We start from the raw sequence: 26899 nt of genomic DNA, 5'->3' as shown, positions 1-26899 counted from the left end.
TTAGAACTCGGGGACATCCAATGAAGCTGAATGTTGGAAGGTTCATCAGAGACCAAAGGGCATCCTTCTTCACACAGAGTGTAGTTAAACAATGGGATTTGCTCCCACACGAGGCAGTTCATGCCACCAACTTGGCTGGCTTTAAAAGAGGATCAGACCAACGCGTGGAGGATGAGGCTATCAGTGGCTACCAGCCACGATGGCTGCACTCTGCTTCCCTAGTGGGAGGCAGTATGCTTCTGAATACCAATTGCTTGAAACCGCCGGAGGGGAGTGGGCTCTTGCGCTCAGGTCCTGCTTGTGGGTTTCCCTTTGGGGCATCTGGTTGGCCACTGTGAGGACAGGATGCAGGACTAGATGGGTCATTGGCCTGATCCAGCAAGCTCTTCTTATGTTATGTTTTTATGTTCTTAATGCAAGGCATGCCATAGGTTTCAAATAAAGTCCTGCAATGAGGTGTGCCTGTGATGTTCCTATATATTAGTGTATATATGGTAAGTGCTGGTTGTTTAGAGTATACATGGTAAGTAGTGAAAGAGGAGGGGGAGTGAATGGGCAATAGAATGCTTGATGATTGGCTGAATGTTTAAAATGGCTGACAGTATAAATGAAAGGATGACAGGTAAATCTGGGGGAAAGTGAGGTGGTGAATTGTGGAATCTGGGGGGAGAAGAGAAAGAGTGGATTGCTTGGTGGGGTTTAGAGAGTTGTTTACCAGGAGGGAGGTGGAGTTCGGATTAGTATTGAGTAAAACCATATGCTTATGTGCCTTAAGAAGAAATCTTGTTAATCTTATTAGCTTTGTTATCTGTAATAAATACTTAATTTGGTTTACCAAAGGCCTGATCCTTGGCTGGGGTTTCACAGACCAGAAGGGAGGGTAAGGTAATGACCAAGGCTGAAGGGGAACTGTAACAAATGGTGGCAGCGGTGAAGAGAATAACAATACCAGTATTCAGAGTCTCTGGGAATACTAGCATTGGGACGTTACTGGTGGTTGCCTAGCAGGGGGATCTGTTGAGATCTGTGCTAGAGCGGGGAGAGAAACCATAAGAGAGAGCGGTCCGGACTGGTGGAGTCCCTGGTGGTGCCTAGTGACAGGCAGTAGCCACGTGCAGTTAGGAACCTGACAGGGAGAGCCAGGGAAGGACGCATCACATGTGGTGTCAGTAGCGGTGGGATACGAACAACAGAGAATCCCTAACAGTGGTGTGGCAAACAGAAATAACAAAACAAGATTACTTGTGAGAGTGACTGGCAAAGAGTGTGTGGCAAAGAGTGAGTGAACTCAAACACCATGGCTGAATATATAAAAATGAAAAGAGAGGAGCTGGTGGAGAAGTGCATAACATTCAATTTACCTCACAAGGGTAAAGGGGTAGATGAATTGAGGGTAGCACTTATAGGATTTGCAACTGCCCAGCAAAAACAACCTGTCAGAGAAGAGACCCCAGAAGGATATTTAAGCAATCCCGCTTATATAGAGTACTTGAGAGAGAAGTTGAGGATGAAAGGTGCAGAGAAGGAAAAACAGAGAGAGTTGGAAGCTGAGAGATTGAGGATGGAGGCTGAGGAAAAAGACAAGCAGAGAGAGTTGGAAGCTGAGAGATTGAGGATGGAGGCTGAGGAAAAAGATAAACAGCGGTAGTTGGAAGCTGAGAGATTGAGGATGGAAGGTGCAGAGAAGGAAAAACAGAGGGAGTTGGAAATTGAGAGAATGAGATTGGGGTTTGAGGAGAGGGAGAAGCAACGAGCATTGGATGCTGAATTACAAGTAGAAAAGTTAAAATTTGATAGAGAGAAATTTCACTCTGAGGAGACAAGGAAAGACAGAGATGGAGCAAAAATAAAAATTACTCCAAAGGACTTTGCTGTCTATGAGCCTGGTCAAGATCCTCAAATTTACCACAGCACCTTTGAAAAAGCAGCTCAGTTGTGGGGGCTACCTGAAGATAAATACATGCAGTATTTATCAAACCTGATTAAAGGGGAATTGGCTGAGGTATACCAATATTTCCCCTCAGACAAGCCCGTCACCTATGCTGAATTCAAAGAAGCAGTGTTTAAAAGATTCAGACTGGGGCCTGATTATTTTAGAAAGCTTTTCAGAAACTGCCAGATACAGACAGGGAGGTCTTTTGTGGAACTGGGAGCAAAGTTGATGGATATATTTGGAAAGTGGATGAGTAGTGCCAAAGCTCAGTCAGTGGAAGAGGTGAAAAGCCTCATGATACTGGATCAATTATACCATCAGTTACCACCAGAAATAAGGCTCCTGGTCAAAGACCGTTCCCCTACATCTGTGCAGGAGGCCGCAGAGATGGCGGATCACTTCGCCTCCAATAGAACTGGCTGGGTGGGGAAAACATCAAGAGAGTTTAAACCCAGACCATATAGTGCTGGCAGAAGGGATGTGGTACCACAGCGAGTGAGTCCTCCATTAAAATCTGAAGGGCACAGGACACCCCAGAGTGGATCTGTGTACCCTAAAAGTGAGGAGAAATTATGCTACAAATGTGGTAGACCAGGGCACCTACATTTTCAATGTGAGGTTGCCAACCCCATTAGTAATCCTGCTCAGACAAGGGCAGTGAAAACAGAGCCCAAGGCTTTAGAAACAGCGAAAAAGGTTCAGTTTTGCCAGATAAACTGGACAGAAGTAACAGACCTTGATTCAAGTCTGAGAGAGGACGTGAGAGTACAAGGGGCAAATTATTGGGCATTGCTTGATACTGGTGCCGCTCAGACATTACTGAGGCCAGATTTAATAAAATCTGAGGTAATATTACCTCAGGAAACTGTGACTATCCAAGGAGTGAGGGGTCAACCAGAAAGTTTGCCTGTGGCCCTGGTGGAAATGACTTGGAGAGGCCGAGAGGGCCGATATAAAGTAGGCATTAATGCCCAGCAACAAGAACCAGTAATACTGGGAAGGGATGTAATGGGCGCCCAAGGAAAGATCTATGTAGTGACCAGACAGCAAATTGGCAGAGAAAAAGAAGCCATATTAAGGGGGGCTGAAACAAACAGGGTGGAATCTGTTAACCAGCCTCAGGTCACCATAGCAACCACTAGCAGGCCTGCTGAAGAAGACAAACTGTATCAAGTGGTCTCTGGGGAAGAAGCAGAGCAATTCAGGGAAGAGCTGCATAAAGATATCAGTTTGAAGCAGGTAAAGGAACAAGCCCGGACCCAACAGATTCCTTTCACTGACAAACTGAGGAATCAAGTTGTGTGTGAGAATGGGATTTTATATAAACTGTGGATGCCTGCTGAAAGAAAGGATGAATGTGAACCAGTGAAGCAATTGATAGTACCTAGCAAATACAGAACCAGATTGCTAGAGGTAGCCCACGATGTCCCATGTGCAGGACATCTGGGAATAAAAAAGACCAAGAGGAGATTGGCTGCACATTATTATTGGCCAAATATCTCCAAGGATGTAAAACAACATTGTCTATCTTGTGGAATATGCCAAAAGGTGGGAAAGAGTGGAGTAAAGACCAAGGCACCCTTAAAGCCCCTTCCTATAATTGGACAACCCTTTTATAGAGTGGGAATAGATTTGGTGGGCCCTTTTTCCAAACCCACAAGGCATGGCAAGAAATATCTAGTGGTGGTGGTGGATTTTGCCACCAGGTACCCAGACGCAGAAGCACTGAGATCTGTAGAAGCCCCTGTAGTGGCAGAGGCTTTATTAAAAATCTTTATGAGGCTGGGTTTTCCTCATGAAGTGCTGACAGATCAAGGCAGTGTATTCATGGGAGAAGTGATGCAATGTATGTGGAAATGTTGTGGTCTAAAGCATCTAAAGACCACTACTTACCATCCCGCCACTAATGGGCTAACTGAGAGATTCAATGGAGTTTTGAAGGGCATGATAAGAAGCTATGTTCAAGATCACCCACAAGACTGGGATGAACGTTTGGGATGCTTCTTATTTGCATACAGAGAAGTCCCTCAGGAGTCAACAGGCTTCTCACCCTTTGAACTAATGTTTACTAGAAAAGTGAGGGAACCTTTGGAACTGCTAAAAAATTCATGGGAAGGAACTCTGGGAGAGTACAAAACTTCTGTAGTAGATTTTGTATTGGAATTCAGCAATAAATTAACATCAATGATGGAAGTAGTGAAAGAGAATTTGAGTCATGCACAGGAGAAGCAAAGTTACTGGTATGACAGAACAGCCAGAGAATGTGTGTATGATGTGGGAGATATGGTTATGGCGTTCATACCCAGGAAACATGACAAATTACAGGCTAACTGGGAAGGACCATATACCATCAGAGAAAGGCTTGACACAGTGACGTATGTAATCACCACAGACCAATTAAACAAAAGCAAAGTGGTTCATGTAAATATGTTGAAGCCTTACCATACCAGGGATGCAAAGGTGTTGCAAGTTACCTTATTCCCTGAGGGAAGTGGGCCTGGACTTCCAGATTTGGTACAGGAAAGCAAAGACAAAGGAGGGGTAGATCAAGTGGAATGGTCAGAGGAGGTGAAGGAGGAAGTAAAAGAAGAGATTCTGAGAGTTTTGAAAACCTATAGGAATCTCTTTAGCAACAAACCTGGCCGAACCAGTATAGTTATACATTCCATTGATACTGGAGATCATGCCCCAATCAGATCTGTTCCGTACCGTGTGAATGGGAAAGTTTTGAATGAGATCAAAAAGGAGGTGGAAGATATGCTGGAATTAGGAGTGATCAGGGAATCCATCCGTCCCTGGGCCTCAAGTATTGTCCTGGTTCCGAAAAAAGATGGAACGACAAGGTTTTGCATTGATTATCGGCTAATCAATAAAATTACTGTCCCAGATGCGTATCCTATGCCTAGGGTAGACACTATGTTAGAGTTATTGGGGGCAGCAACCATTATCTCTACACTAGATCTCTGTAAAGGATTTTGGCAAATGGAACTAGACGAGCAATCCAGAGCCAAAACTGCCTTCAGTACACCAGATGGGTTATATGAGTTTGTGACCTTACCCATGGGACTAAGGAACTCACCAAGTTCATTTCAGAGGCTAATCAATACTGTGTTGCGAGGCATGTCAGATTTTGCAGTGGCCTATATCGATGACGTGGCCATTTTTAGCAAGTCGGTGCCTGAGCATGTCCAACACCTGACAACAGTATTGGAGGCCTTAAGAAAAGCAGGCCTCACAATAAAAGCTAAGAAATGCCAGTTTGGACTAAAGGAAGTAATCTATTTAGGACATGAGGTGGGGAGTGGGAAAGTCACCCCCTTATGGAGCAAGGCGGAGGCAATACAAGCGTGGCCGATCCCCTTAACCAAAAAACAAGTAAGGGCATTTCTGGGTGTGGCTGGATTTTATAGGAAGTTTGTGAGAAATTTTGGGGAAATAGCAACCCCCTTGCATGAATTAACAAAGAAGAAGTGTTCTGAGCGTGTGGTATGGACGGATGAATGTCAGAAGGCTTTTGATCTACTGAAGCAAGCCTTGTGCCAAGGACCCATATTAATAGCACCAGACTATGAGAAACCATTCATCGTGGCTACAGATGCGTCGGACCTCGCGCTGGGAGTCGTCTTGCTACAGGAGAGAGAAGGCACCAGACATCCAGTTGCGTACCTGAGTCGCAAGCTGACGCCGAGGGAGAAAAACTATTCGTCGGTCCAGAAGGAGTGCCTAGCGGTCGTGTGGGGACTGAACAAGTTGCGCCCATACGTGTGGGGACGAAGATTCACAGTGACTACGGATCATCGGGCCTTGTTATGGTTGCAGACTATGATAAACCATAACACTATGCTGCAGAGGTGGTCCTGGGCCCTACAGGACTATCAAGTGGACTTCCAGTTCATCAAAGGCAAGGACAATGTACTGGCCGATGGACTTTCCAGGCAAGTGGCTGGGACTGCAGTGACGTGACCAGACAGAGGAACAAAGAAAGACATTTTCCCCATAGAGACTTTTATTTGTTAACGCGACGTATAAATCCTGGAATAGGAATAATACTCTGCCGTTGTTTAAGGGGGGGGAAATGTGATGTTCCTATATATTAGTGTATATATGGTAAGTGCTGGTTGTTTAGAGTATACATGGTAAGTAGTGAAAGAGGACGGGGAGTGAATGGGCAATAGAATGCTTGATGATTGGCTGAATGTTTAAAATGGCTGACAGTATAAATGAAAGGATGACAGGTAAATCTGGGTGAATGTGAGGTGGTGAATTGTGGAATCTGGGGGGAGAAGAGAAAGAGTGGATTGCTTGGTGGGGTTTAGAGAGTTGTTTGCCAGGAGAGGGTGAAGAAGGAGGGAGGTGGAGTTCGGATTAGTATTGAGTAAAACCATATGCTTATGTGCCTTAAGAAGAAATCTTGTTAATCTTGTTAGCTTTGTTATCTGTAATAAATACTTAATTTGGTTTACCAAAGGCCTGATCCTTGGCTGGGGTTTCACAGACCAGAAGGGAGGGTAAGGTAATGACCAAGGCTGAAGGGGAACTGTAACAAATGGTGGCAGCGGCGCAGAGAATAACAATACCAGTATTCAGAGTCTCTGGGAATACTAGTATTGGGACGTTACTGGTGGTTGCCTAGCAGGGGGATCTGTTGAGATCTGTGCTAGAGCGGGGAGAGAAATCATAAGAGAGAGCGGTCCGGACTGGTGGAGTCCCTGGTGGTGCCTAGTGACAGGCAGTAATCACGTGCAGGTAGGAACCTGACAGGGAGAGCCAGGGAAGGACGCATCACAGTGCCCACATACCAAATCCCTCCATTATAATGTTGAGGAAACCATGCCTCCTGTCTATAAAAAAAGCAAATCCTCACCATTCCCTCTAAGTTCCTTAATGTTCTGTCACATTATAGTGTCACCAAGAAATAGAACGCAGAGGGCAGAGCTATGCAGAGGAAGGGGCCGTCCTATTCAGGGTTGGTTCACAATGGCTAGGGCCCCCACTAGAGACAAACAACCCCCCTGCAGGTGGGCTAAAGCTCTCTCTACTCCTGACACTGGACAGCTTGACCCTCAATGACCCAGGCTAAGAGAGGCTTGTGCGGGGTGCGCAGACATGTGCCCCAGCCAGAGGCCCATGCAGTGTTGAAGATCTCCCTGTGAGCATATTCCATCCATCCTAAGTTTCAATCACTCAGGAAGCCTCTGTGCCTAGGAGTTCGTATTTCCAATTCTGGCTGGTTCGCTAGCTACAGCACTGTTTGGACAGAGATGACTTGGCCACTGTACTTTGTACGCTGGTAACCTCCAGATTAGACTACTGCAAAGCGCTGTGTGTGGGGCTGATCTTGAAAACAGCAAGCTGCAACTGGTGCAGAATGCAGCAGCCAGGTTGTTGTCTGTCAGGACAAGCATAACACCTGTTCTGAAGCAGCTGCCCTGGTTGCCTATTATTAGCTTCTGGGCCCAATTTAAGGTGCTCGGGTAAGTGTTTAAAGCTCAAAGTGACTTAAGCTCCAAATATATGAGAGAGTAGGTAAGAAATACTACTACAACAACTATTACTTTTATTATTATAATTATAATAATTATATTATTATTATTTATTATATGCAGATCAGGTCAATACAAGTGTTCCATGATGCAGAAGTGTTGCATCCAACAGCTCAGAGAAATTTTATTATTTACGTATTTTATTATTGCATTTGTATCCTGCCTTTTCTCCAAGGAGCTCAAGGTGGCGTACGTATTTCTCCCCCTCTCCATTTTATCCTCACAACAACCCTGTGAGCTAGGTTAGGCTGAGAGGCAGTGACTGGCCCAAGGTTACCCCCTGAGCTACATGTCCAAGTGGGGATTTGAACCCTGGTCTCCCAGGTCATAGTCAGACACTCTAACCACTTCACCACACTGGCTCTTTGATTCACTTGTTGGACGTGGGAACAGCAGCCCTTGAAATGCCTCGCTGGTCACATCACCTGCACCTGCACCCCTGTTGCTCTAGGAGATACTAAGCAAAGGCATGCATGTATTTGCAGTGAAAAGGCTCCTGAGTGCAGGGCTGTTCATCTGCATTTATGCTCTCACGCACATTGAGAGCCAGTGCGGTGTAGTGGTTAAGGTGTTGGACTACGACCTGAGAGACCACAGTTCGAATCTCCACACAGCCATGAAACTCACTGGGTGACCTTGGGCCAGCCACTGCCTCTCAGCCTCATGAAAACCCTATTCATAGGGTCGCCATAAGTTGGAATTGACTTGAAGGCAGTACATTTACATTATGCACATGGAATCTAATTTGGAATCTGGCACAAATATCCCTGAAATGCTCACTTAAAAAGAGGCAGCTAAGGTTCTAGTCCTCACCGCTATGGAGTTCAAGTTGCTCAGGTGACGATGCTTCTGTGCCATGCACATTTATTATTTCCATTTGTCTCCAAGCTCTCAATTCTCTACCCACACAGAGTAAAGGATTTTGTTGACTTCCAATCCCTCGCTTGTTCAGAAATCAAATTTATGAATTTGTAAGGTTTGAAGTGTGTACGCCAAGCAGATTTATGTGAACACAGAGCTACATTTTTATTTTATTTTTCAGCCCAGAGTGGAACATTTTCTTGGAGCAAAAACTTGTGCCAATTGAGTTCCCAGGAGGCTGGCTGATTGCTCCTAGCTGATCCTAGGCAGGTCCTTATCATGCTCCATGGAAGGGAAAAAGAGGGCGAGAAGACTCCAGAGCTTGTAGCTGCCTCTGTGCACACCACAGGGAATAACGTGTGTGCCACTACAATTAAGAATGAGGAAGAGAACAACATTATTTTCCCACCCCCATATGCAATCCTGCACCTTTGCATCCTCCTTCAGCGGCTGCACAGTTTCCATGGCAACTAATGCATTATGGGGGTCTGTACAATATCAAACACTCCCCTGTACCCAGCCCAAAAGGATATTGGGGGAGCCATCTGCAGCTTTCAGTAACGTTTAGCAAGCAAAGATTGACACGCCATCAAAAATTGGGAACAGAGGAAGCTGCCTTATCCCGAGTCATACCTCTGCACCATCTACCTCAGTACTGTCTACACTGACAGGCACAGACAGGGTAACCTCCCACCGCTACCTGGAGCTCCGGGGGACTGAACTGGGGACTTCCTGCATGCAGACCAGATGTCCTTCTACTGCAATCTGCTATTGCAGCTGTGCTGGATAAGCCTTGTAACAGCGGTAGCTAACCCACTGCCCATGGGCGCCATCAGTGGCACCTCCAGCAGGTAGCCCATAATCTGAGCTTTCATTAAAAAAAAAGTCTGCAGCCCTCCTAGAAAGAGAGTTATGGAGCAGAATGTCCAGGTGCCCTGCTATTTCTGTGAGATGAGCCAGCCTGGCTGCTCTTGCCTGTCAGTGTTATCAGCCAATGAGTGAAGACAGGGCTATGACTGAAAAGTGAGTTGTTTGGGCAATAGGAATTGCTGGGATCTCCAAGAGCTGCTGTTTTGCCCTCCTTTTTAGGGCACTTTTTTTGCTTCTGCCTTTTTTCTCTAGTCCTTGGAATCTCCATTGTAGTAGGCCCATTTAAATAATGTATTATTACATATGTATTATAATGTATTATTATACGCCTACAGCCATACTACCCTGAACACACCTGATCTCATCTGATCTCGGAAGCTAAGTAGGGTCAGGCCTGGTTGGTACTTGGATGGGAGACCGCTTGGGAATACTGGGCGCCGTTGGCTTAGAGGAAGGCAATGCTAAACCACCTCTGAATACCTCTTGCCATGAAAACCCTCTGAAAATATATATAAAAGATTCATAGGGTCGCCATAAGTTGTAATCAATTTGTAGGCATATTACAACAACAACATTATTATATAGGTTTATAGAGATAGAGGTTTTGCAGTATTTCACCATAGTTTGCCCTTCCTTTTTCCCTAGCAACCAGGATGCATCTTTCCTGTGCTGGGTTCACCTGAGATCAGATAGTGCTTAGAAATTAGTTTCTGCAAATACTACTACACAATAAGTGTAGGAATTCCCCCTCTCTCCACAAGGGCAAATGTGAGAACTTTGTAAAGAGGCTTGGGCATGTCTCCTGTTTTGCAGGAGCTAAAGACCAGGGACTCATTAAGAATTCCTTGTATAGTTACCTTACAGGTCAATGGTATACATGTCTCCTGACATGTCTCCTCTTTGTGTTTAATGTGGCTTACTTCCTAGAGTTTGGTTTAGGGTTGGCATTGGAGAATAACATGGTTTGCTATACAGCAGGCAGAAATTCAACAGGTCATGCATTTTCTCATATGGAAATACAATTATGGGAAAGTTTAATCATGAGTACTAGTTTGAAATGTGCCCGCTAGTCCAAAAAGGTTGGTGACTCCTTCCTTATAACAACAGACGGAACAGGAGCCTTCCTAGAAGGGCCAACAAGCAGGCAGGGAGAGACCTCTTTGCCCATAGCTACACCTTTGGAATAGCATTGAGTGAGAGGTGCAGAGAGCTGATTGGCCAGAGAACAGGAAGCTGATTGGCCAGAGAACAGGAGACTGACAGAAATGCCTTCACAAGCCTCTGTAAGTTCAAGAAAAGATAACATTGTATGTGACTTAGGAAAGATGTGCAGCTTTGAGATTTTTTGTGGTGGGGGAAGGAATTTTTTTAAAAATTGCTTGACATTCTCATTGGGAGGACTATGCCCCAGTGGACCAGCTTCCACTGGGTATAATAGTGCTTTAAACGTATAATGTAGATGGGGCCTTAAACATAGAGCAGTTTGATTTTACTGTGTATTTGAATGGGCTGTCGGTGCGTTAGTATGCATGCAACGTGGAGAAAGTGGCTAGAGAAAAGGTTTCCTCCCTCTCTCATAATATTAGAACTCAGAGCCAGCCAAGGGGTCCCAGCATTTCCCAGGTCCTCATTTGGCATGACAGTTAGCTACAACTGTGCTGAACCGAGAGCATCCGGAACTGCAATCTGGATGAGCTCATTGAAAAATGCCAGCTTCTGTCCTTGGTCAGAGCTAAGTGCAAGGAAAGCAGGAAATGTCTGCATTTAATAATGCAGCATATTTATAGAGAGAGTACAATGTAAAATAAAGACCTCTCCCCTTTTTTTGTCCTCATTAAAATTGCATCATGGAGATGAGTATAACAGGAATAACTATTATCAATTATATATCACGTATAGACTTGTGCTAAAACACAGGCATAGCCCTCGGCTCTGCTTGTAAAGGATTCTCAGTCACTGTATTTGAAAACCTCAGGCCTGTTAAGCACATTTTGGGGTGGTTTTTTTTTTTTTGCTAAATGCTCCCACCCAGCTGGGCCTTGCCAGCAAGTTCTTCATTCTCCACAGAGCCGCAAAGGAGCTCTGGTGAAATTCCCCATTGCCTCACTGATGCCACAACAGGAGGCATCATTCATGTTTTTTTAAAACAGCAGTCAAACAAGGCAGGGTTTCCCAAACTTCTTATACCTGATATTAATTTTTTTCTGAATTAAAATTGGGTGTCCAGTGTTCATACTTCATTCTTGCATTCAGAGAGGTTTATTTTTATTTTATTTTATTTTATTTAGATAAGGCACATATCACAACATGCCTTGTACTTTTACAGTGCATAAGAGTTGCATAAGACCTGTCAAAGGTTTAGGTGAAATCCCCCCCCCCCACTGATCCTTTGGGGACTCCAGGGCTTACATCCCTCCATTGTGAGAATTACCGATTTCTTCCAGTTCTTTAACCAGTTACTAATTCACAAGAAGACCAGTCCACTTATCCCATGACTTCTAACCTTACTCAGGAGTCTTTGGTGATGGACTTTGTTGAAACACAATGTCTACTGGATCTCACCTATCCATAAGCTTATTGATACTCATAAAGAACTCTAAAAGTTTAGTTAGTCAGCCTTATCCTTGTGGAAGCCATGTTAGTTCTTCTTCAGCAAGACTTGTTCTTCTATATGATTAGTAATTCTATCTTTAACCATGTTTTTCATCCGTTTTCTGGAACAGATGTAAAATTAACCAGTCTGTAATTTCCCAGATCCCCTCTAGATACCTTTTTTTGCACCCAGCAATTTGTTAGTTTGTATTTTGTCAATTATGAGGGTTGGGAGCTGAGTTTGCCCATGTCAGCTCATAGGTAGGTAGCTGGAGACAATGCATACTGCGACATAATCATGCTGCTTGTTTCCCTGTCGCCAACAGCCAAAGGTGTGAGGGAGAGGGCAGGGCCAGCACCAGACTACAATGAGCCCTGGGGCACCAGACTGCAGCAGGCTCTTGAAGGTGGCAATGGCAACGTGGCAGCACTAGCGCTTAAATATGTCCAGTCACATCAGTGCACTAGTGCACTGTGCACACATATCACCCAAGATGGAGGTGGTGTCACCCCCGACATCTTGGCTAATGGTAAGCATGCACATGCAGTGCACTGATGTGGAAATTGGCACAGCCAGCCCATGCCAATGATGGGTGGGTGTGTTGCCTGGGGGGGGGAGCTCCCGCTCTGTGATCCATACCAGCATTGGGTCAGGGGGCACATGATCCAAACCCGATACTAGCGCAGATCATGGAGCGGGAGCTACACCCTCCCAGCCACAACAGCAGAAGCCCCTGGCACCTGCAGGGGCCCTCGGCCAGTGCCCAACCTGGCCACCTGCTGGTGCCTTTGCCTAAGGGTGGGGCAACATATGACATCATATAACAGGCAGCAGAGGCCAGGCACCATGCCACCAACACCGAGCATGATTTATTTATTTATTTACTAAGGATATTTGTTGGCTGCCTTGTAGGTTTAAACTCTCCCAACTGGCAGCTTTCTACATACGAATTCACAATATATCATCAATAATCCATTTAAAACCATAGAACACCATAACAATGAAACTAATCAATAACAAGAACCAGCAATAACACTAGGCACAAGCAAATTCAGCCCAGGAAGAACAATAAAAATCAGTTAAATATTTTAAAGCTAAAGCAGCACCATCACTGAGAGCCAGTGTGGTATAATGGTTAGGGTGTCAGGCTATGACCTGGGAGACTAGAGTTCAAATCCCCACTCAGCCATGAAACTCACTGGGTAACCTTGGGCCAGTCACTGCCTCTCAGCCTAGGTTACCTCACAGGGTTGTTGTAAGGATCAAATGGGAAGGGAAGAACCATGCATGTCACCTTGAACCCCTTGGAGAAAAGGTGGGATATAAAGGCAATAAATATAATGAATAAATAAAATGCAGAACCCACTAAGATCCTTATTTAACAGAAGGCAATTGCAAGCAAATGGGTCTTTAGGGCCCCCTTAAAGGCTTGCAATGCTGAGGACTTATGTATTTCCAGTGGGACAGAATTCCCCTGGCACGGGGTCGATGCTGAAAAGGCCATGTTTCTCATGCCTGACAGCAGTAGAGGCTGATGGCTCCAGTGTCAGTGGGGCAATGAAGCCTTTCTAAGTTTTAGTGTGAACTCCAAGAAGCTGTCCAAGGTGCTGAAACCTAGTCCCAAAATATAGTCAGCGCCTTCGACAGCTCCTTGAAAGTTCAGACTAAAACCCGGAGCGGATTCAGTGCCCCACTGACATCAGAGCCACCAGTCTCCATTGCCTAACAGTCTAATTAGGAATACAGGAAAGTGCCTTACACTATTGGTTCATCTAGCTCAGTACTGTCTACACTGACTGGCAGCAGCTCTCCAAGATTTCAGGCAGGGGACCTTCCCAGCCCTAGGAGATGCCGGTGGCAATTGAATCGGGGACCTTTTGCATGCAAAGCGGATGCTCTGCCCTTGAGCTACGGCCCTTCCTCTCACAGGCAGACACCCAAGCAAGGCCTTTAAGGCTGGCCTCAAATTGTGGGCAGGCTGATTGGAGTGAAGCTTCAGGTAGACTTATCCCAAACCACTGAAAAACACATCACAGGTTGCGTGCAGCAAGTCTCTCTCTCTCTCTCTCTCTCTCTCTCTCTCTCTCTCTCTCTCTCTGTGTGTGTGTGTGTGTGCGTGCGTGTGTGTGTGTGTGTGTAATTAAAATTGGCTTGGACATGAGATGAGCCATTTCCGGTGTTTTGTGGAAATGGCTCACCTTATATCTGAGCCAATAAGAGACTCAGTGTGGCATAGTGGTTAGAGTGTTGGACTACGACCTGGGAGACCAGGGTTCGAATCCCCACACAGCCATGAAGCTCACTGGGTGACCTTAGGCCAGTCACTGCCTCTCAGCCTCAGAGGAAGGCAATGGTAAACCACCTCTGAATACTGCTTACCATGAAAACCCTATTCATAGGGTCGCCATAAGTTGGGATCGACTTGAAGGCAGGCCATTCCCATTTTTCATATCTGAGCCAATGCGATGTGAGGTGGCCTGAACAGTTCAAATCTCTTGGGAAAAGGAAGGAAGGGGGAGAGGAAGGGAGGAATCTTCCATTGTAAAAAATCTGGAACACTGATAAAAAATCAATAAATAATTACTCTCTCTCTCTCTCTCTCTCTGTGTGTGTGTGTGTGTGTAAATGTCTGCTGCAGGGGACCCAATTCAGATTAGGACTCCAGCACTGGGAGAAGTGGTTTTAATCCATTTTCTTTTGATATTTTCCCAATTAAAAGCCCACTCCCATGTACTGTATATCTGCATTGGGCACTGGCCAGGGGCCCTACAGCTGGCTGAGGGCCCCTGCTACGAGCTGAGGACCCCTGTAGCTGGGAAGGGGGAACTCCTACTCCACAGTCCCCCCAGCATCGGGTTGTGGGCCATGACTGGACTGTGGCATGCATTAGAAGCTCTGCTCTCCCAGCCAACATCACCCCCCACCTGCGCAGCCGGCGGGTGTTAAATGCATCCGGTTGCTTCACCTCTCGTCAGTGATGGCAGCCATGTGCACTGATGCACAAGGTGGCACAACTGGGCATATATAAGTTTGTGCATGTGTGCATGCAAGTGTGCTCACTCACACACAGAGGGAGGTGGGGGCCCATGGCAGGCTGGTGCTGGCCCGTCTGCATGACATAATACAGATAGAGTTGGAAGGGGCCTTGTAGGCCATCGAGTCCAACCCCCTGCTCACAGCAGGAAATCCACAGCTAGAGCATCTCCCGCAGATAGCTGTCCAGCCTCTGCTTGAAGACATCCAGCGAAGGGGATCCCACCACCTCCCTAGGCAGTCGGTTCCATTGCCAAACTGCCCTTACTGTCAAGAAGTTCCTTCTAATGTCCAATCTGAATCTACGCTCCTGCAACTTAAAACCATTAGACCTAGTCCTCCCCTCTGGGGCAGCAGAGAACAAATCTGTACCCTCCTCTATGTGACAGCCCTTCAGGTGCTTAAAGAGTGTAATCATGTCGCCCCTGAGCCTTCTCTTCACCAGACTGAACATGCCAAGTTCCTTCAACCTTTCCTCATAAGACTTGTTCTCCATACCGGCTATCATCCTCGTCGCCCTCTTCTGAACCCGCTCCAACTTGTCTATATCTTTCTTTCGTGTTTGTGACTGTTTGAATTGTCCTCTGTCGGGCTAAGAGAAACTTGAAGGGGGGATTAATTGGGAAAATAGCACGAGGGAGGGAAAGTTAACGCTGTTCTCCCCAACCTTGTAGTCCTGATCTGAAGGCCTCCTTCCTCTCCATGACTGCTATTAACACTTTAAAAACCATAGGAGATGTTATCATGTTGCGGCTAATTTAATCCTGAAATAGGTTTCTCCCCACTTCTTCAGGAACTGGCGGGTTTTTTTTAAAAAAGATATCCTCATGAAAGTTGGCCCACATTTTAGTGCAAATTTCTCCTGATAAACACATTTTTTTGCATGCAGTTTCCCCTAATACAGTGCATTTGTGTATATATTATTTCCACTAATATATGCATTTTTGTACACTCTGGTTGGGTGGAGAACTGTATTGCAAAATTTGAAGGAAAATGCACCTTTAGGAGGAGAGCTTTTTTCCGTTCAGGCACTGGTTCGAGAAGTGCAAACTATGTCGCCTCTTAAAATGCAAACAAAATCTCATTTCTGTCCACCCCCACTGGCCCCACAGCAGTTCACTTTCTTTTAGGTCCTTCCTATGACATGACTTCCAGGCCCTCCTCTGTCAAGCAATATTACTTCCCCACCTCCTGACAGATGCCTCATAACACGAGATAATGACAAGATCGCTATGCTGTAATCGCATGGGTAGGAGGGTGTGAGTGACTCAAATCTTAATGTTGGCACGGTGATATGTTAATCAAATTAGCCTCCCCACGTAGGTGATGTAACAGCTTCCCACAAACCCCCCCACACACGTTTGGCAAGAATAAAGGAAGCCAGCCAATCAGAGGAGGAGCAGCTCAGGTGCATCCTGCATATTATCCTGGGGAATTTGGGGAGCGTTAACCCTGGGTGCTTCAAAAGGAAGGAAAAGAGGGAGGGTTGCAAAGCCATACAGCAGAGGGTTGAATTGTTCAAAGGCAAAGAGCAATGAAAGGCGGAAGTCGAATCTCCGCTAAAAGGAGTCGAGATCCACTCAGCCTTCCATCCATCCGTGGTCGGTAAAATGAGTACCCGGCATATGCTGGGGGGTAAAGAAAGGCCGGGGATGGAACTGGCAATCCCACCCCATATATATGGTCTGCCTAGTAAACGACGCAAGACGTCACCCTAAGAGTCGGAAACGACTCGCACTACAAGTGTGGGGACACCTTTACCTTTTTTAAGTGGGTCTCTTGTAAGCAGTGGGGCTGCCTTTCTTTTCTGAAGCAGGGGGTGGGTGGAATGGGGCAGGCAAATGGAGTGGAGGACGTAAGAGTCAAGGGCCCACTCTGGAAATGCAGTGCATAAAGACATGAGGAGGAAGTGATCCCAATGCGTAGATCATCTACTTTCCGAACTGTGTTCCACCTTCCAAACTGGTGAGTAGGGATGGGTGAGTATTTCGATTCAGTTCGCATTTCAAGCAGAATTTATCAAATCCGCACTTTCCGAAACTATATGAGAACTGAAACACAGCCATCCTTCGAAATTTGCATTTATTAGAATTTTGGGACGCAGTTCGCCAACTAAATAACATTTACAAAAATGTATTGTGCGATGAAGTACTTTCATATAACTGTCCCAATTCTTCTGTTTTGTTCTGTCTAGTGCTGAGAGGAAAATTGTTTGTTTGTTTATATTTGTATACCACTATTTCATTTTAAAACACCAAAGCGGTTTACAACAAGGAAAAGAATGTGCAATAAAACCATCAAAAATACAGTAAAGACAAAGATGCTAAAAGACATCTTCTTAATTGCCTGCATAAGCCTGGTGCAACAGAAAGGTTTTCAGTAGGAGTTTAAAGGCTAAAACAGAAGGCGCCTGCTCAGCCGCTGTTGGCAGAGCATTCCAGAGAACTGGGCCGATGACACTGAAGGCTCAATTTCATGTCGATGTTAAATGAGCCTTGCCAACTCGGGGGACGATTAACGCCGCTCCTGCAGATGATCTCAGCGATCAAGCTGGGATATAATGGTTCAGTTGGTCCCTAAGATATCCTGGACCTAAGTTGTTCAGGCCTTTGTAAATTAATACAAGGACCTTCAACCTGGCTGGACAGTAGATGGGCAGCCAGTGCAGATGTATTAAGAGAGGTATCACATGTTGTCAGTCATGTGCTCCCATCAGCAGTCTGGCCACCACATTTTGCACCAGCTGAAGCTTGCAGTAATCAAGCCTTGAGGTTACCAACGCATAGACTACAATGGTCAGGCTATCCCTGTCCAGGAGCAGCTGCAGCTGATGAACCAGACAAAGCTGGTAAAAGGCACTCCTAGCCCCAGAGGATACTTGGGCCTGTAGTGAGAAAGATGAATCCAGGAGTACCCCAAGGCTACAGACCTGGTCCTTCAGAGGGAGTGCATCCCCATCCAGAACAGGAAACTTGCCTACTTCTTGGACATGGGAACCACTACCCAAAGAGCCTCCGCCTTCCCAGGATTCAAGCACAGTTTATTGGCCCTCATCCAATCTATTACAGCATTCAGACACCAATCCAGAGTCTCTCCTGATTCAGATGCTATGGAGAAATAGAGCAACAGACATAGGGACCCTACCCTCTTCCTAAAGATCAGAAGGGGGATCCCATATAGTGGCCACAGGGAAGCACAGTCGAGATGGGCTGGAGCCGTGAAAGTGGTTGAAAATAAGTACAGGGGAGTCTCGTGAGGCTTCCAGTTTATTGGCCCTCGTCCAGTCTTATATTTAGCGCACATTATTGCATCTAATCAGAAATCTGGGAAACAGCAAGGCAGCTCAGTACAGACAACCATCTTGCCAGGTGGTTACATGCTGCACAGCAGTTATGGGAGGGTTAAGCACTCTACTCCCTCCTGCTGTTTCTGCCCTCAAAATTGCACCCTTCCCCTACCAATTCTTGGATGTTTGGCAGAAACACTTATTGCCAGATGCAGAATGACACAGTAGCTCCCAGGTTCTTTAGGGCTATAAAGGTCAACGCCAACCCCTTGTATTGAACCCAGGAACAAACTGGCAACAGGCATAACTGTCAGAGCACTGATGTTATTTGTACCCTGTAGCCACAATTCCTAACCTGTGGCCATACTGCCCTGAACACGCCCGATCTCATCTGATCTTGGAAGCTAAGCAGGGTCAGGCCTGGTTAGTACTTGGATGGGAGACTGCTTGGGAATACTGGGTGCCGTAGGCTTAGAGGAAGGCAATGGTAAACCACTTCCGAATACCTCTTACCATGAAAACCCTATGAATATATATCCAAAAAAGATTCATAGGGTCGCCATAAGTCGTAATCGACTTGAAGGCATATAACAACAGAAAAGCCACAATTCACCTAAAGCAGGGGGGAGGGGTTCCCCTCCAGATGTTGCTGAACTATGACTCCTATCAACCCCGGCAAGCATGGGTAATAGCCAGGTATGATGGGAGTTGTAGTTCAGCAATGTCTGGAGAGACAAAGGTTCCCAACACCTGACCTAAAGGCAGGCAGCCATATTCTGGACAAGCTGTAGTTTTCAAATAGTCTTCAAGGGGCAATTCCATGTAGAGCACATTATAGCAGTCAGCCTTCAAGGTTTCATGGTAATGGATGGCAGTGGCAAGATCTCTTCTAACCAGCTGAAAAATCTGATGGCTTTCCTGTTTTAGCAGAATATGCAACCTTTCAGGTCCTGGGCAGAGGAGGTGGACTGCGTCTGGGAAAGGATCATAGCTCAGTAGTAGAACAAATGCTTTCTCGAGGAGGAACATCCTAGGTTCAGTCCTCAGCATCTCTAGTGAAGAGGACCATGGGCAACAGGTGATGGGACAGACATCTCTCTGCTTGATACTATGGAGAGCCACTCAGCTAGATCAGGGATGGGGAACCTGTGGTCCTTCAGGTTTTGATAGACTCCGTCATCCCTGACCATTGGCTATGCTGGCTGGGACAGAAGGGAATCAGAGGGTCCCATTCCTGGGCTAGACGAACAGTTTCACCTGATCTAAGGCAGCTTGCCATGTTTCTCTGAGATTGCTTGGCGAGATTGCTCTGTAGCACAACAGTACAGTGCATGCAGAAAGGCCCATGAAGCCCTGGAGAGCTGCTGCCAGTCAGTGCTGACAATAGTGAGTTAAGTGGATCAGTGACTTGGTGTAAGGCAGGTTGCTATGTCATTGGGAGGTAAGGAAAGGCATTAAAAGAACATGTGTGCACACAATGGTGGCTGGTGGCTCCATGAAAGTTTACGTTAAAACCTGGAGCGAATTCCACTGCTCCACTGACACGCAGCCACCACTGGGTGTACACATGTCCATACACAGACACAGACAGACACACACACAGGCTCAAGGCCCTGCTCTGGAGCATGTGTGTTGTTGGCTTGTGGCTTCTCTGCTGTCTTCTGATCCTAGACTATAGATCGGCATGCTCTGAGCCGGGTGACCTCTGCAGTCCCAAGGCATTAAAACAGGACCTCGAAGTGACTCATCGTTGCTGCTGATCTGACAAACTGTTGATTCCATTGATAAAAGCTTTTAGGCACTCAGCCAAATCTGTTTGGCTCATTCATAGAAAGCTGGGCTGGGGAAAAAAGAAATCGACTGGGCAGAGGGCCAGGAAACAGAATCCGTGCCGGTCTCTGGTGACCAGACAAAGCTCTTGGTTATCCAGAGCAGGAACGCGGAGGGGTCGTAGCTCAGAGACAGAGAGTATGCTAAGCATGTCAAAGGTCCTAGATCTGATCCCTGGACTCAACAGTCAAAATGACTTGAAGTGGGTCTGGGAAAGTCAACTCAAGCCCCCCCCCCTTCTGCAACATTTGGTTGATTGATTGATTGATTGATTGATACCCCGCCCTTCCTCCCAGCAGGAGCCCAGGGTGGCAAACAAAAACACTAAAAACACTTTAAAACATCATAAAAACAGACTTTAAAATAAAACATTAAAACAAAACATCTTTAAAAACATTTTTTTTTAAAAAAGCTAAAACATGTCATTAATGCGATAACAATGCATGAGTGGTGGATTTATACCGGTCTGTCTGCACACCATTACACTTCATTTGTTGTTCTGCAATACTTCCCCAGTGTTACCACACTATCGCTACTCTTGTGCCATAGCACAACAAAAGCAAGAGACACCGTCCCCCCCCCCAAAAAAAGAACCCTACCCTCAAATATTTATGGTATGAAAAGTTACAGGATTTCAGCAGGAAGTTGTGGGACATGCACTGATAGGAAATGATGCAGTATGTCTGCCCCAAAACATCTGCAGATGTGAATGGTAGCAGGAATGTGTACAACTGCCCTGTTACCATCATGAGCACCAATCATGAAGGCACAATACAAAGGACATCTGGAGGGGCTCTCAGTCAGGTCTCAGAGGGCAGGGCTGGTCCCAAGGAAGATCTACCAGCACATTTCCAAGAGGATATTATCCAAGAGGATAATATCCAAAAAGGATATTCTAGAGTTGGAAAAGGTTCAGAAGAGGGCAACCAGAATGATCAAGGGGATGGAGCGACTCCCTTACGAGGAAAGGTTGCAGCATTTGGGGCTTTTTAGTTTAGAGAAAAGGCGGGTCAGAGGAGACATGATAGAAGTGTATAAAATTATGCATGGCATTGAGAAAGTGGATAGAGAAAAGTTCTTCTCCCTCTCTCATAATACTAGAACTTGTGGACATTCAAAGAAGCTGAACGTTGGAAGATTCAGGACAGACAAAAGGACTTCTTTACTCAGCGCATAGTTAAACTATGGAATTTGCTCCCACAAGACGCAGTAATGGCCACCAGCTTGGATGGCTTTAAAAGAAGATTAGACCAATTCATGGAGGACAGGGCTATCAATGGCTACTAGCCATGATGGCTGTGCTGTGCCACCCTAGTCAGAGGCAGCATGCTTCTGAAAACCAGTTGCCGGAAGCCTCAGGAGGGGAGAGTGTTCTTGCACTCGGGTCCTGCTTGCGGGCTTCCCCCAGGCACCTGGTTGGCCACTGTGAGAACAGGATGCTGGACTAGATGGGCCACTGGCCTGATCCAGCAGGCTGTTCTTATGTTCTTATTTGCAGGAGGCAGACAAAGGTTTCTGATACCCAATTGTTTAACAATAGCAACAACGCAAAAACCTTCCACTCCTTTCCTTTTGTAAATTAGTCTGCTGAAACCAATAAACTTTGGGAGGAAACCCAGAGTGGGTTTTTGTGTGAAAGGGCTGTGGAGCTCAGTTCTAGCACTGAAGAGCAAGTTAAGATCCCTGATAGGTAATACTCAGATGCAGGAATGGAGGAGAAATTTGATTCAGTTGGCATTAAAAGGCACACCTACCTAATGCACACTTTCCCAAATAATCCACAAACCAAAACGCAGCCATCCTTCAAAATTCACACCTCTGAAATTTCCAATGCAGTTCTCCACCCAGCCAAGTAATGTGCACAGAAATGTATATACTAGGGTAAAGTGTACATAAAAATGCATATATTCATGAAAATAGGAAACAAAAGTGCGTATTAGGGGTAACTGCGTGCAAGAATGAGTATATTAGGAAACCTTGCATACCAAAATGTGCATATTAGTAGAAATTTGCACTTTACACAGTGCGTAGTTAAACTATGGGATCTGTGTGATGGTCACCAGTCTGGATGGCATTTGAAAGGGGATTAGAAGGGAGTAGAAAAAGAGGAAGGCCAAACAAGAGATGGATAGATTCCATAAAGGAAGCCACAGACCTGAACTTGCAAGATCTGAACTGGGTGGTTCATCACAGATGCTCTTGGAGGTCGCTGATTCATAGGGTCGCCATAAGTTGAAATCGACTTGAAGGCACATAACCACAAAAAGACAGTGTCACAGGGGATAAGGCTACAAATGGCTACTGGTCACAATGGCTATAGGTTACATCAGAATGGCATCAGAAGCTGAACACCAGTTGCAGGGGAACAGCAGCAGGAAACGGCTATTGCTCTCACACCTGCTGCTGGGATTCCAATAGGTGTCCGGTTGGCCACTGCGGGAAACTAAGTAGGCCTGTGGTCTGATCCAGCAGTGCTTGCCTTATGTTAGGGGGAAGGGTAATGATTGGCCTAAGACCACCCAGGGAGCTTCAGGATTGAGTGGGATTTGTTATGACCTCAAATTCCAACTGTGTATTTCAAGGAAAAGTCAGAGGAATTAGCCTCCGAGCCAGTCTCAGAAGACCCCACTGACCTGGAAGCTCCAAAGAAATCCATCCTTCCATGAGCTCTTTGGCCTGAGGATGTCTCACTGCTGTCCTCCAACTCTTTTATCCTGGAATATCCCATGGAACCATGTCCTCCACCCCTGGCCACAAGGAGACGACGGCTGTTGAAACAGGCACGGTCCCTTTAACGAAAGAGGCTTCTCCCACTGATGGGCAAAGCTAATCACCTAGGTTCAGCTGCTGCTCCGTTTCAGGCTCCGTGTAGGGTTATCTGTTGCTGAAGCAGCATTCACAACTTGCTCCAGCGTCACGTGGGCCTTGTCTTCTTGGATGAAGCTTGCTTTACTGGAACGTGGACTTTCTCCACCTTGCCTTGCTTGATCCAGCTATGCTTCATGTGGCTCTGCTTGCAGAAACCTAAATTCTTGCTGCAATCCTCCTGATTGGGCCAGAACTCTCTTCCTACTGTAGTCGTCACTTGGAGCAGGACAGGTTTTGAACATGGATTTCAGAGTCCTAATCTGACATTCTGGCAAGTGCGTGCATTGGCTTCTTCTGGCTGCAGGGGCTCCTGTTGCCCTAGAGCAGCCTTTCCCAGCCAGTGTGCCTCCAGATGTTGTTGGACCACAACTCCCATCAGCCTCAGCCAGCATTGCCAATGGTCAGGAAAGATGGGAGTTGTGGTCCAACAACATCTGGAGGCACACTGGTTGGGAAAGGCTGCCCTAGAGGGAAAATCCTGAGATCATCTTCATGATGCGAAAAATCTCTTCCCAACATCAATGGGACAAAAGAAGTCTTCCGAGAAGAAATCACAAAATATCCTTCATAAGTCTTGCTTGCACAGTCCACCCTGGGTAGTGAGCTAACTCTTACTGGCTTACACAATACATATGTGAGCACCCTGAGGGACTGGTTTGTTGTCATTAGTTTTGTTACCTAAACTCATATTTAACTGGTTAAAAAATGAATTGGGTGCACTCATAATGCACCCTTGTGCTCCAAAATGGTACCTTGCCTCCTCCTAGAAAATCTCTTCAACTTCTCACTTACCTAGCAGTTGTAGTGGTGTAGCACTGTTGGTGGTGAGGAGGGAATTCTCTCTCTCCTTCCTCCACAGCACCTGAAACATTGCTAGGGCAACCCTCCAGGTGTCAAGGAACCTGGAAAAACTATGTTTCTCTTGTACCAAGATTCCAGGCACCGGGGGGGGGGAGAGCCTTCCTGCTGTCACTGCAACAACCAGGCATAAAAGGGCCTGGGGGCTTCTAGGGACAGGAGGGTTGAGGACACATGGGGTGATTTCCCCACAGGTTCCAAAGTGGTGTGGCAAATAACTCAATTTGCTGAAACCAATTCCAGATCAACCTGGGTTGAGTTCCACTGGTTGTTAAACTGTTCTGTCATTTTCATGTTGTTATTGGTCTTGCGTATGTCAGCGGAAAGGCGAGATACAAATAATATTAACAAATAACGCCAGTGGCAACAACAAACTACTTAAGCAAACAGTCGGGGTGCATGGGATGATGTTGTGATTTGAGTCCTTGTGTTGAGGGCTTAAATCCTACACCCCATTCCCAACATCCGCTACTGGCTTTCATCGCCATTTTTTAAAAATGCCGTCTTGATAAATTAAAGGGGAAAGCTACAGAGGAAAAAATACTGAGGAGCTGTAATTGTAGAGGAGGTGTGTAATGTAGGGAGTGGGGAGGGGGAGGAAGAGGCAGCTGTAATAGCCATCTGCTAGGCTGCCAAATAACACCCACTTAAGTATCTGTTTACAGAACGGAGCTGTGTGCGACAGTCGAAACATAGACAGACATTTCCAAGGAAGGAGCCCAAGTGACGCTAGCAAGGAGTCTGGGCAGGAGGAAAAGATGGCCTCAGGAGGGGAGCAGGTAACACAATCACTTCCTGCCTTCTCAGAGTTTCCTGCATGGCTTCATTAATCATTAAGGATCAGTTCACGGGAGGCTTTGATGGCGATTGCATCTCCTTCCACATTGATTTGCCTGCTGCAGAGCCCCATTTCACTTGCCACCGAGCCCCTGGAATCTGGCAAGAGATCCTGGGGGACACTCTCAGGCAGAGGTCTGCTGGTTGTCCTCTGAGCAATTTGCAGTTTCTCCCAAGGTGTCGTGACCTCAGAGTCCAGCGGCGACCGAGACATTGACTCGGAGGCCGCAGAGTCACCGGATGAGGAGCAAGACCGTGATGCCGACTCTGAGTCTTTGTCAGAGCAATTTGCTTGTTCTGTGGTGCTGTAATACCTGACCTGCCAGCGGTGGGTGGCATGGTGGAGCCTGCTGATGTGCTTGCACCGTGCCAACCCAGAGCTTGGGAAAGTGACTTTTTTGAACTACAACTGCCATCAGCCCAATCCAGTGGCCATGCTGGCTGGGGCTGATGGGAGTTGTAGTTCAAAAAAAGCAACTTTTCCAAGCTCTGTGCCGACCTCACCTCTTCCTCACCCCCTCCCCTGCTCTACGCTGGTATGCAGCAGCAACTTACCTGGAGTGAGGTCAGGTGAGTCCTGCACTCCCCGCCCTACCGTCCGCTGCTGTGACCTGCTTTGCTCCATGGGGTCCTTTGCTAGACCAAAGCAGGACACAATCATTTCACAACAGCAAGTAAAACAATATTTATCTGCAGTGTCTGTTGCTAATCGCTCATCCCTCTGCCTCAGTGTTCCTCACCTGTAAAATGTCCACATGAATTGTGTTTTGAACCTGCTTTCAGAAGCTCTGATGACACTGGGGACACCAAGGTAATGGTTACACGAGCAACTGGGCGGGCCTGCTTTCTGAAGCCGATATCCCAGCTCATGGCTCCCATTGCATTTTGTCACACAGACCTGCTCTTAGATTGGAACAGACCTCTTAATTCTGTCAGGGACAACACTACTGTAAGGAGCCTCAAGGTCTGAGGATGGGATCTACCCCGATGAGCTTCTTGTAGACTAAGTGCGCTCAGCCAACAGAGCCCTCTTCAGGTTCAGAAGGGAAAGACAATGTGTAACACTAGTCTCTGCAACTGGCCATCAATGTATCACCTCTGTTGCACTCATGTTCTGCTTTTGGGCTTCCTATGGCCATCTGGTCAGCTGCTGTGAGCATGGGATGTTAGACAACATGGGCCTTTGGAATGAGGTCAGGGCTACAGGGCCCAGCAATACATGTGAAAAGATCTTGGAATTGTTGTTGATCACAAGCTGAATATGAGCCAACAGTTTGATGTGGTTGCAAAAAAGGCAAATGCTATATTAGGAAGTATAGTTTCCAAATTGGGTGAAGTATTAGTTCCCCTCTATTTAGCACTGGTTCATGCTGTTGTAAGTTTTTTGTAAACAGGTTGTTTTATTTTGCCTCATCTTAAATACTGCATCCAGTTCTGGTCTCCGCACTTCAAGAAGGATGCAGACAAACTGGAATAGGTTCAGAGGAGGGCAACAAGGATGATCAGGGGACTGGAAACAAAGCCCTATGAGGAGAGACTGAAAGAACTGGGCATGTTTAGCCTGGAGAAGAGAAGACAGAGGAGATATGATAGCACTCTTCAAGTACATGAAAGGTTGTCACATAGAGGAGGGCCGGGATCTCTTCTCGATCGTCCCAGAGTGCAGGACACGGAATAATGAGCTTAAGTTGCAGGAAGCCAGATTTCAACTGAACATCAGGAAACATTAGAGCCATATGACAATGGAACCAATTACCTAGAGAGGTAGTGGGCTCTCCAACACTGGAGGCATTTAAGAGGCATCTGTTGTGAATGCTTTGATTTGGATTCCTGCATTGAGCAGAGGGTTGGACTTGATGGCCTTATAGGCCCCTTCCAACTCTACTATTCTATGATTCTTATGTTCTTATGAGGTTTTGCAAGTACTCAGAGGTATGCCTGCAAACAGCAACAAACAGCACACTACTCATTTCCAAGAACACGGACAGATTCACTCATCATTAAGGCGATTTACCTCAGTAGTAAACAGCATGCTTTGCATGCCAAAGCCTCCAAATTTCATCCCCAATACATCCACTTTTAAACAAGCAAACACAAAGAATCTTGGCTAGCAAGGCCATAGCTCAGTAGCAGAGCTGTGTGGGGGAACGGTCACAGCTAAGAGCATCTGTTTTGCATGCGGAAGACCATGGGTTCAATCCCCCGCATCTCCAGGTAAAGGTAGGAGAAAACTCCTGCCTGAAACCCTAAATAGTCGCTGCCGGTCAGTGTAGACAACACTGAGCTAGCTGGACCAGTTTGGTCTGATTCAGTACGAGACATGTTCCAAAGGCTGAAGAACATGTGCCTCTCTTTGCCTGGAATTATGGGCCAAAGATCTGACCCAG

General features: G+C 46.3%; 1 protein-coding gene, 1 non-coding gene and 1 pseudogene across 2 annotated transcripts in view; 2 read left to right on the top strand and 1 right to left on the bottom strand.

Moving 5' to 3' along the window:
* The window catches only part of XKR6 (XK related 6), a 216668-nt gene that overhangs the window by 88245 nt on the left and 101524 nt on the right, over nt 1-26899 (bottom strand). The window lies entirely within an intron of this gene.
* Nucleotides 9535-9653, top strand: LOC133384770 (5S ribosomal RNA; annotated as a pseudogene).
* LOC133384753 (5S ribosomal RNA) lies at nt 18473-18591 on the top strand. The gene has a single exon (XR_009762683.1). It is a non-coding gene; the product is annotated as a 5S ribosomal RNA (ribosomal RNA).

This window comes from Rhineura floridana, chromosome 4, assembly GCF_030035675.1.
Source record: "Rhineura floridana isolate rRhiFlo1 chromosome 4, rRhiFlo1.hap2, whole genome shotgun sequence".
Taxonomy (NCBI): Eukaryota; Metazoa; Chordata; class Lepidosauria; order Squamata; family Rhineuridae; genus Rhineura; species Rhineura floridana.
This window is presented reverse-complemented; position numbering and strand designations above follow the sequence as displayed.